This window comes from Mytilus galloprovincialis, chromosome 12 (genome assembly GCF_965363235.1).
Source record: "Mytilus galloprovincialis chromosome 12, xbMytGall1.hap1.1, whole genome shotgun sequence".
Lineage (NCBI taxonomy): Eukaryota > Metazoa > Mollusca > Bivalvia > Mytilida > Mytilidae > Mytilus > Mytilus galloprovincialis.
In genome coordinates, this window is record NC_134849.1 from 18,816,692 (window position 1) to 18,829,629 (window position 12,938).

Sequence of the window (12,938 nt, forward strand, 5' to 3'; positions counted from 1 at the left end):
AACGAGGTCAAAATTGTTAATGCGTTTTAATGTGTAAATTGTGAATTGGTAAATTGTCAATTGTAACTTGTAACTGTGTAATTTTAAGATTATTTATCGTAAATTGTTATTTTGTAACTTGTATCTTTGTCATTTCAAACTTCTTAATTCGTAAAATTGTCAATTTGTAACTTGTATCGTATCTTGACCTCTAGTGCTTGAATATTTTGTGTCATTGTGTTGCTGTACTATTGATATAAACACGGCAGGTTTTAAGATAGTTAACAAAAAAAGTAAACTAAACAGAAAATTGAGAAATAAATGAAATTAAGGCAGAATAAGAAAAAGAAGCAAGATGTTCCAATTAAGGTCGGTCAGGATTCTACTTCGTCAAAATTATCTCCCCATTACGCCAGTTCATTTTCACAATCGTAGAAATGGAAGCCATTGTAGGGGTGACGCGCTGTCAAATTTGCTCTCAGAAACCGATAAATTTATCAAAATTGCACCATTACGATCCTTAAATGTCAGTTGTATTCTAAAAGACAAATGTATCAACTCGCTAATGAGCATCAGTTAATGGTCTTGTCTGCATTGATTCAACTTAAAACTATTATCTGATTGGTTGTCAGGTGGAATTTTCGAAAATTCATAAACATTTAAAAAAATTCTAATTAAATATTTCGTGGAAGGGCAGACTAGATTTTTTTAGTGGTTGAAGACTATAAACCCTAGTTTTCACACACAAACAAAATATAATTTTTCGAAGATTTGCATTTTCATCATCCAACTTAAAAGACTGTCGTCAAGTACTTTCAGTAAAAAAATAGCTATTCGAACACACCTACTCTGTTTTTGTGATTCATTAGATAGGTATTTAACTTGACCCATATATTTCATCTTTTAGTACTGTGATTTTTTTTATGTTATAAAGGCAACCTGTAGCTTTGATTTATAATTATAAATGATAGAATCTGAAGCGAGACGATGTATGAAATATTCTTGCTTTGTACGATATCAAGACAAAATATTCAACTCAAACACGCCCTAACATAAAAAGGTGCACTCGATTTTCTCTTTTCGATACAATTGTTACACATTTTTTGGAATTGTTTTTTTTTTTTTGAGTCACATAATGGAAGGGCAGACACGAAAATTACTGAACTAATAGATTGATATGTTTTCCGTCCGTGGTAATTTTAAAAAAAAAAATTCGGCGGTTACGCATTTTCTACATCCAACTTGAAAGATACCCATGTCGTCGACTTGATATCTAATTGTTCTGCTTAACTATGACTAAATAAATTGAAAACTTATGCAAATGGTGTTTTTAGAATAAAACACTTCGTAATTGAGAAGAAAATTGTAATTTTGTTTGTTTTTTATTAACTTTTAAAATTTTTGTCACTATAGTAAACATTACAGTAAGCATTTATCGCCTTCTCTAACAAAGAGCTTCGATTCTTTTGTTTTATTTCAACCGGGTTTCCGACTGAGGTGGTGAAGTTGTACTCGTAATATATACAAAAGGTGAGAAAACAAACATGTGGATACCAAGCTTAAACAGAAGCTTTATAGTATAGTGTGTAAGCTATTACAGGCAGTTTGCTGTTTCGAAAAATTTATAAGCAAGAGAATTGAACGTTAATATTGTTGTATTTCTAATCAGTGGTAATTGTATTGCTTTTATCCATGACCATTTAATGAACATGTTTGAAAAGGGGATGCGGAGTTAATACCAATGAGACAGCAATCCAGCAAAAAGGTTAATTATAAACGACATCCTAAAATTGCAATACAACTTTCAAAACAAAGAAACCCAATAAAAAATACTAAAACAATATTAGTTATAAAGTAACAATGACATAAAGAATTAAGAATTTATCTGACATTTTTATTCAACACAGCAGTTAATACAAGGAAATATCTTTGAAAACTGTCCTTTCATTACGGAAAGAATGCGTTGAATTCTTTTCAAAATGCCTTTCCTTTTCTTCTTTCCTTCTTTTTTGGAATCTCTTGAAGTGCCTTTTTCCAAATTTAGATTTGCCCACTGAGGGCTACGTAGATAGTCAGCCAATTGACCTTCTCCGTAAAGTTCAGATAGAAGATCTATCAGATATTCTGTATTATCGAATGCCCAGTTATTTTTTACAGCATTTTCATTGGTATCTTTAAATGGACATTCGTCGTATGTCCGGCGTATAACTCTGCAATATTTTTCCACTTTTTTCTTCTTTCCTTTTCTCAATACGTCGATGTTGGTGTGACGAAGTCAATAATGATTAAATATATTTTATTACGTAATTACAAAGTCAAGAAAGATTCTAAAGTTCAAATGTTCGAATGTTCACAACTGTCTTAAAAGTAGAATTGTTCGAATGTTCAGTATCTCACACGGGCACGTGATCGTATAGTTTCAATCCTGATGGAGTACGTTTGGATATTAAGCGCATATGTTCCAGCCTACCCATGATGGGTGAGACCTTGGCGGAATCTCCGGTACCAATCTCTTGTACCAAGCTGTCCTCCTTCAAGTCCAAAGCTGGATCTTATATAGTCCAGTTGTCCATAAACATTGGCCCATAGCTAATGGCCGGTTACGTATTCGTCTGGATGTTAAATAATTCTAGTCTATGGTTAATTGTCAAACTGCAATTAACCCCTGAAGGATACATGTTATTTCACAGTAGACATGGTCATTTATTGGCTGCAGGGTATACATGGTATGTCTATAATATTTGAACAGATCATTATTTAAAAGTGTCCAAAGTGTACATGATTGTTATTGAATTATTTAATTCCTTTTTAATAAATTTCCTAATTAATACTCCTTGATAATTAATGATATGAAACACAATTGTGTTACATTTTCCTTTCCTCCTAAATAAAACGAAAGTTCAATAAAATACGGTAGTTTTTCTTCCTGTAGGTTATTGTGATAGGTCATTGCAAAGTTTCCGGTAACCATCACCACACATCTAAAGTTTATAATATTAAGTTCATTACATTCACCAAGTCTAATAGCTGGATATATTTACACATAGTTCATTTGAATCCCCAGTTAAATAGTTCGATATACATAGTTCATGTTTTATTTCCGTCACCATCAAAGTATAAAGTTCATCAACTGCTGGAAAGGGCGCACATCTTTGTACAAGTGTCGTCATCATCATCTCCATTACGTAGTATTTGACGCATCTAGCTATTTGGTTCGTCCTTCTTAAGAGGCTGTTATCATCGACATTCGGTTAAGTTTTGTCCTTGACCAATGGCACGGAGGAAGACATCTCTCTGTTGTCAGTAACATCTATTCCAACCAATTGCGAAGACACCATTTGTTTTTACCAAATTGTTCGTGGCATTAGAACCAGAACTCACAACATTCTTTTTGGCTAACCAAGATATATTTTTAATTAATTAACAGTACAAAAATATGGCTATTCCAATGAAGATCGCACCTAAACCCCACTGATAAATTTATCTCAATTTGGACGAACTAAAACTTTTTTTTACTTCCACTTATTTCTTTTTTTTTTATTATTATTTATCATCTATCAGATTATTGATAGTTTGTTCACTCGCCTTGAGTTCGCATGATTGTCCAAGCCTAGCAATATTTTGTACAATTTCTACATATAAATCAATACGTTCTTTTTTTTTTATATCAAATTATCTATTTAAAACAAATACGTTCTTTTTTTTTTTATATTAAATTGTCTATTCAAAACAAACAAATAAAAGGGGAAAACTGTCGTATACAACTTCTACAAGTTTTTAAAATCCTACATAATAAAAACAAATATATGTTTATTAACACAAGACATAAAAAATAGATTTAAAAATTCACAAATTAAAAAAATATATATAATGTGATCCTTTTCTACAACCCCTACACCTACATAATACCTATAACAAATAATATATACTAAATATTATATGTGTTACTTTGTTCCCAATTGTAATACTTTTACAGTTTTATTTTGTTTGCTTCATTTATAATTTATCTTAACGTTAAATATAGACCAAAAAAATTAACAACATTTAAGATTCCATTAATAAAATTTTAACTACCTCTTGCGCAATTTGTTACTGACTCTACATTTCATATTTGACAACAAAAACACCTTATTGCGAAAAAAATGTCGTTCTTTGTAATGTATTACATTTTTCTAAAATTAGTATATAGTTTCCTTATACTATTTCCTTTCTTTTTTATATATTTATTTTTCATTTGTTTTAAAATTTCAAACCTACTGCCTATCCCTTTTATACATTTACATACGACTATGTTGAGATCTGAGTTTAAAAATAGTATATACATTTAAAACTTAACTAACCTCTTAAAACTAAAACAATTAAAAAAAATCTATGACTACTTATGAACAAAACACATCGTTAAGATTTTTTTTTTTTTTCAACTCCTTAATTTTAAATTATTTTCTTATTTTTAATTTCTGACAATGATCCTCATAATTGTTTACTTTTCAATTTCAATTTTATTTGAATGCTAGTTTTCCTTTAATATCAATTATCTATTTCATTTAAATTTTGTCATTAAGTTCTGAAGTTCATATGTCTCTTATTTTTTCTTTACAAATATCAGTCTACTACAACAATACTAGTAAATCCCTAAGGGCAAACATATCCATGTTTTTCTTTAATGTGCTACTTTATGAAGATACTTCTCTTAATCTATTAACAATATGTAAATATGGCGTAATCTAACACCATAAACAACTTGCACCATTTAATAACTTAACATCACTTATGTTAATCATCCGAAGAAGGGGTTGGAATCTAAAATTATAGACTATTCACTCTAAGACATAAGCCCGGATTTCCTAATATTTTTCTATAAATTTATCTCAGCATGTTATCAGTAATCAGTTAGATATAAATTATGTGGACACACTTGTTTAGTGGTTCACTAATTATAACCAGATGTTGATCACACAATGATAAGCTATACATTTATATTTCTCTGTGTCTTTCCTCCTAGCTTCATTGTATTTCTGAACAATAAATTTGAAAAGAAAAAAAAATATCCTAAAGAAAAAATATATATTAAAAATAATAATATGCATAATATGTATGTTTAGCTTATTGCGATGTAATGGACAACTTTCCCTACATTTATCTGAAATAATTTTGTTCCTCAACTTTTATTCTATATTAAATAACTTTGATTTCTTTCAAACTGATGTGAAATCGGGGAAAATTAAAAAAATACCATACACGATTAGCATAACTTTGAAAAATGATCTGGTCTATGCCATAGATATTGGCTAAAAGACAACTTTTTTAGCCCTCCCCCTTTTATCTAAATCTGGTATTTTTCTTAGTTTTCTATCAATTTCGATTAAATTCATGTTTTTTCTATACTATATCACAATAAACATGCTCAAATTAAATTGTATTTGCTACTTGCTTTTGATTCTAAGTTAACTTTACACAGCTAGAAATTAACAGTAAAAACTCCAGATTTTTTTTTAAAAAAAGGGGAGGGCTTTAAAAACTCCTTGTCTTTAATTACTATGATCTATGCATGATAGAGCCATATTCCAAAATTAACAATGATTCCCAAAATTCAAGTGTAACAACAATGATTTCCAAAATTCAAGTGTAACTAGAGGCTGTCAGAGTGACGGCAAACCAGATTTCCTGCAAAGGTTGAAAGCGGAACAGCCGAGCAAGTATGGACACAACATTTAAGCTTAAAACAGCTCTTGATTTGGATTGTGATTGAATATTTGACACAGCATAGGTTTGTGACACAAAATCAATGTGGTCAAAAGAACTGATTTTTATTAAAAAAATCAATTTGATTACCAGAAAACCAAAAAAAATCAATTAAACCTCCAGATGACAATCCCCCTTTTTTCTTCAAAACAATAGAATGTGTTAATCAATGTGTTTTCTTCTTTTCTATCATACCCATGATTGTTTGACAAAATTAGATTTATGTCATCTTTTTTTTAAACGTGTGTACATTTGCTACTGTGCCAAACGATATTACATACTATAAATTACAATAAAAACTTAATCACTTTAAAAAGTTTTCTGTTTTTATTTCAACTTCCTTTCGCATATTCAATTTCTATATCAATGTTCACTAGGAATCATTTATACACATTTGTAACTGTACTGAAAATGATATATAGAAAGTAATATAATATGTATGTGACCAGTTATTTAGGGGATTAAGATCAACAAACCCAGCATGATGCATGATCTGGGGTAATTGACATCAGCATGATGTCTGATAAGACCACAGCTACAAAGTAGCTGGAAATTCGGGCTTATGTCTTAGAGTGTATTTGTTTTCTCTTAACAAATGTGCATACACACTACCCAACTGCATAAACCCATTAATCATCAAATGGCTAGAATACGCAAACAATGTATCCTCAATGTACCCTTAACTTCATCTACCAAAGGTTCTAAATCAACCTTAATTTACACCGGTGCTCTGCTCATTTTACGTAAAATACATATTTTCTAGAATAATTGAATGTATCTTCAAAAAAATAACCCATAATATGACCAAAAACCACCATTAAATACGAAAAAAAAAATGCTAATGTATCAGACATTTTATCTTTTTACATATTTACTTTAAACGAAAAACTAGCTTCTCTAAACTTCACAAAAAAAACCGATTTATTTTGAAGAATCATAAGTTTAATCTATCCTATCCCTTAAACAACACGTACAGCATAAAAAATAACACAAAAAATAACCTTTCATTCTTATCATGAAAAAAAAATATGTATTCATAATTTTTAAATTGACCTATATATATATAGTACCTAAAAATACCTAATAACAAAAATCGTGCCAACCACATTTCGTGAAAAAAACATCAGATTTTAAGCCTTTTAAAAGTATAGCCTCAATCCCTTTAAAATTAAAAACTTTACTTAATATGTGTAACATCCCTTGAAAAGCCTTTTCTTCTTTTTGTACTGACATAGAAATATCTTGATTTTCCATTAAGAAAAATGAAAGTAACTGAGTTCTTACCTTTTGTATTCCTTCGCGTTATTTTAGACAATCCAAGTCGATCGTGGTCAAACGGCATCAAATCGTGACTTATGTGACGAAGTCAATAATGATTAAATATATTTTATTACGTAATTACAAAGTCAAGAAAGATTCTAAAGTTCAAATGTTCGAATGTTCACAACTGTCTTAAAAGTAGAATTGTTCGAATGTTCAGTATCTCACACGGGCACGTGATCGTATAGTTTCAATCCTGATGGAGTACGTTTGGATATTAAGCGCATATGTTCCAGCCTACCCATGATGGGTGAGACCTTGGCGGAATCTCCGGTACCAATCTCTTGTACCAAGCTGTCCTCCTTCAAGTCCAAAGCTGGATCTTATATAGTCCAGTTGTCCATAAACATTGGCCCATAGCTAATGGCCGGTTACGTATTCGTCTGGATGTTAAATAATTCTAGTCTATGGTTAATTGTCAAACTGCAATTAACCCCTGAAGGATACATGTTATTTCACAGTAGACATGGTCATTTATTGGCTGCAGGGTATACATGGTATGTCTATAATATTTGAACAGATCATTATTTAAAAGTGTCCAAAGTGTACATGATTGTTATTGAATTATTTAATTCCTTTTTAATAAATTTCCTAATTAATACTCCTTGATAATTAATGATATGAAACACAATTGTGTTACATTGGTAATCTTCATTGCCGCACAAACTTCTTTGTCTTCTTTCATTGCCAATAGAATCGTAATATAACATATCTTGAAATGTTTGTCCTGTATGCTTCGTTTTGTGTTAATTTGCACAGTTGAACCAACAATTCCATTATCTTCTACTGTGTTTATAGCGAACGTCCACTCGACTTTTTCGGTAATGTTGTTGACAACATTCTGACCGTTTGTTTCTACTTCCATTTTTATACGTTGTTAACAAAACCGACGCTACGTCATAGATTGTTGGCAGGAAGTGCCACCGTTCTTAAAGTGGTAACGCCGTCAACGCATGCAAACTAATTTGTCCACCGACAATTGTATGTAAAAACTTATGTTCTCTTCAAGTTATCACTTAGACTGACTTAGAAAATCTACAAATTACGTTTTCGAAAGACGTCATTTTATTTATATGGAGTTTGCAGAATAGAATAAAATGAGCCCCCCCCCCCCCCCCCCACCCCCCCCCCCTCCCACAAAAAAACAAAAACAAACAAAAAGAAGAGAAAAATTGACACCAAAAATAAAGAATAGAGAATAATTGGGTGCTAAAATGCTAAAAGGAAAAAAGTAAAAAGGTCTAAAAGATGAAGAAAATAGAAACGACAGACGACCATCCAGACCTCTGTATCGATAACTTGGTAAAAGCCAAATAATCATCACGTATTACGGGCAATAACTCTTGACATTTAAGCTGTCTACAAACAATGGTCATATATGAGGGAGGAAAAGAGTACACACGCTCAAATGTCTCGCTTGTTTTTCTTATCGCTGAATTTATGTTGAAAGTCAGTACCATGAAGGTTTTACTACAAGTGTGACAGTGAAAATTTAGGTGCAACTTCATGCCTCAACAGCTGCATTCAAACTTTAATAATTTAAAGAAATTTGTATTATTTTTTTCAAATTATTATGTTTAATATATGAACTTTTTAGTATGAAAATCATTTAACATATATACAAAATATTTCGACTTCATGCATAAGACCTTTTTGACTAATTTAAGACTATGATGATGAGACCAGGCCAGACAGACATGTACACCTTATAATCATTCATACATGTGCACCAAATATATTTGACCTGTTGCTTATAGCCGTTAAACATATTTCATTTGCTCCAAGCGAAAAGGATCAGACACAAGTAAAACATACTTATAATTCAGTGGTTGTCGTTTGTTTATGTGTTGCATATTTGTTTTTCGTTCATTTTTTGTACATAAATAAGGCCGTTAGTTTACCCGTTTTAATTGTTTTACATTGTCATTTCGGGGTCATTTATATAGTCAAGGTCGTTAAAAACTTCCATTTGTTGTTGTTGTTAAATTCTGTGTCATTTTGGTCTCTTGTGGAGAGTTGTCTCGTCGGCAATCATACCATATCTTCTTTTTTTATATTATAAAGTGTTCTCCCCAATACAATATATATATAACAAAACAAATTAAACGTGAACATGCAATATAAACAGCGTAAATATTACTAAACTATACTAAAAAAGGAGAAGGAATGATATAGTATCTAATAAACTGACACAATTTCGAAAACTTATCATTAACCAATGAAACATGAAAACGACTAGACTGAGATGTATCATACCTAAAATTGAGAATGGAAATGGGGAATGTGTCAAAGAGACAACAACCCGACCAAATAAAAAACAACAACAGCAGAGGGTCACCAACAGGTCTTCAATGTAGCGAGAAATTCCCGCACCCGGAGGCGTCCTTCAGCTGGCCCCTAAACAAATATATACTAGTCCAGTGATAATGAACGCCATACTAATTTCCAAATTGTACACAAGAAACTAAAATTAAAATAATACAAGACTAACAAAGGCCAGAGGCTCCTGACTTGGGACAGGCGCAAAAATGCGGCGGGGTTAAACATGTTTGTGAGATCTCAACCCTCCCCCTATACCTCTAACCAATGTAGTAAAGTAAACGCATAACAATACGCACATTAAAATTCAGTTCAAGAGAAATCCGAGTCTGATGTCAGAAGATGTAACCAAAGAAAATAAACAAAATGACAATAATACATAAATAACAACAGACTACTAACAGTTAACTGACATGCCAGCTCCAGACTTTTCAACTAAACTGACTGAAAGATTATGATTTCATCATCTGAACATCAGGCACAATCCTTCCCGTTAGGGGTTTAGTATCATACCATCATAACATATATGAGAAGAACATAACCCGTGTCATGCCAACAACTGTTTTTAGAATAAATGTGTTTAATTCCGATGCAAAGACCTTATCAGTGACTCAATATTAACGCCAAAATATGCAATCTTTAATGACTTGACAACAGTATCGTAATTATATCCCTTCTTAATAAGTCTATTCAAAGGTTTTGTAAGTTTCTGAGGTGAATACTGACACCTCTGTGCTTTATAAAGAATATTACCATAAAAAATTGGATGTGAAATACCTGAACGTATTAGAAGTCTGCATGTTGAGCTATATTTACGAATGATGTCTTTATACCGATGATAAAATTTAGTAAATGTTTTGACTAGTTTGTGATATCGAAAACCCTGGTGTAATAATTTTTCAGTAATACATAAATTTCTCTCGTTAAAATCTAAAACATTGTTACATACACGAGCGAATCGTACAAGTTGAGATATATAAACACCGTAAGATGGTGACAAGGGAACGTCACCATCTAAAAACGGATAATTAACGATAGGAAATGAAAAATCATCCCTTTTATCATAAATTTTAGTATTCAGCTTTCCATTAGTGATATAGATATCAAGATCGAGAAAAGGGCAGTGGTCATTGTTAGTATTAGCTTTATTTAAAGTTCATTCATTCTAACATTCATTCCATACACCAAATATAAATGACTTTGCTTATTGAACCTGAAAACCATGACCAAAACACACAAAAACTATCATTGACCAATGAAGTATGAAAATGGGGTCAAGGTCACTTGAAACCTGCCAAACTGACATATTCGCCTTACAAATATCCCATACAGATAAGATGCTTTACTGCTTAAAGAATGCCTAAAAAAATATTTACATACGCCAAATATAGTTGGCCTATTGCTTATTGTATTAGAAAAATATACCAAACTTCAAAAACTTAACTTTGACCACTGAACCATGAAAATGAGGTCAAGGTCAGATGACACCTTCCAGCTAGACATGTACACCTTACAATCATTCCATACACCAAATATAAGACCATTTGCATACAATATAAGCAAAACAGACCAAAACTACAACCACTGAACCATGAAAATGAGGTCAAGGTCAGATGACACATGTCAGTTGGACATGTACACCTTACAGTCCTTCCATACACCAAATATACTAGACCTATTGCTTATAGTATCTGAGATATGGACTTGACCACCAAAACTTAACCTTGTTCACTGATCCATGAAATGAGGTTGAGGTCAGGTGAAAACTGTCCGACAGGCATGAGGACCTTGCAAGGTACGCACATACCAAATATAGTTATCCTACTACTTATAAGAGAGAACTTAACATTACAAAAAAATTTAACTTTTTTTTCAAGTAGTCACTGAACCATGAAAATGAGGTCAAGGACATTGGACATGTGACTGACGGAAACTTCGTAAAATGAGGCCTCCATATACAAAGTATGAAGCATCCAGGTCTTCTACCTTCTAAAATATAAATCTTTTAAGAAGTGAGCTCACACCGCCGCTGGATCACTATCCCTATGTCGAGCTATCTGCAACTAAAGTCGCAGGCTCGACAAAAAATGGGCTAAATTTACAATTTAGGTATAAAAACATTTTACTTGAATCGACTGATTAATTAGGTCATCATTTTAAGATCTGAGTTTGATATAGTTTTCTTTTTTTTTAGCAGCTATGAAACTTTTATCGCTCATGACACCTTTTATCATAAAAGTTGAATTTTCCAGTTTCCAGCAGAATGGGTAAACATTGTTTTCCAAGGTAAGGATTTGTTCCCAATGATCTAGTGTTATGACTTCTTCAGGGCCAACTGATGAGTTATTCGTGCAACATTTTGAATTGTTTGTAGATGTGAGACGAAACGCGTGTCTGGTGTACTAAATTATAATCCTGGTACCTTTGATAACATTTTGATATCATTTTTGTTTGTATAGTTGTTTCTATATTATTATAGCTTCCTGGGGAAAAACGACCTAAAAACTGCAGAAAAAGCATGAAATTGTCAACCTTCCTGGCTCAAAAGTTTTGACTTAGAGCATCCAGTCTTTGCTCTAACTGTTGAATGCTGCATGCCTATAGAGGAACATCAAATACCTATGTTTCTGTCTTTAATTAGATATTACAAGGATCAAACCCACAAAGTCATTCACTCAAAGCAAGCAGAGTAAGTCAGGTTTTGATGTTTGATGTCTATTATTCAATTCTGACCATATACGGGTTGTACTTAAAAATACAAAAAAAAATCACCTGTGGAAAATCACTCTGTCACACTGTATTTGCTGATTATCATATTTGTTGTTTTCTTTATTGTTATGTACAATATAAGGCCATTAGTTTTCTCAATTAAAAAAATAAATTTGTTTTACATTTGTCATTGGGTGCCTTTTTTTTTAACTTGTTTGTGCTATGGGCTTTGCTCAATGTTGAAGGCCATACAATGCCCTATACTTATTAACTTTTTTGTTATTTGGCCTCTGGTAGAGTGTCTTATTGGAAATTATACCACATCTTCTTATTTTTATAATAAGCTCTTACACCTAAAAAGTACAAAACGGCAATAATTTGGTCATGATTTATTTCACACTCACTCAGACAAATCTAGCCATACAACAACAGTTGATCAACAAATCTGTATCTAAGTCGTCGATGACACTTGGTGAAATTGTTACACAAAAAACGCAAGGCTACTTTTTATATATAGCTGCCTTATATGTTAATAACAAAACATTCATTTTGTGCTAGAGAAAGATTTTAAACACAGCCATTGTCAGCACACGAAACACATCCATTTTGTGCCAGAAGTTGATTCCAAACACAGCCATTTTCAGCAAACTTAGGAATGCAGCTTGGTAAATTGTAATAATGATAAAATGACAAAAACTTTCATTTTGGCAAACTCTTATACAACCTATATCACAGTTATTTTCACTCTCTGAATAATATAATGCATAGAACATCTGAAAAAAATGTTATGGTAAAACTTGGTTGCTCAAGCAAAAATATACATGTATTACTATATGAAAGTAAAGCCATTCCATTGTTTCTTTTATGTA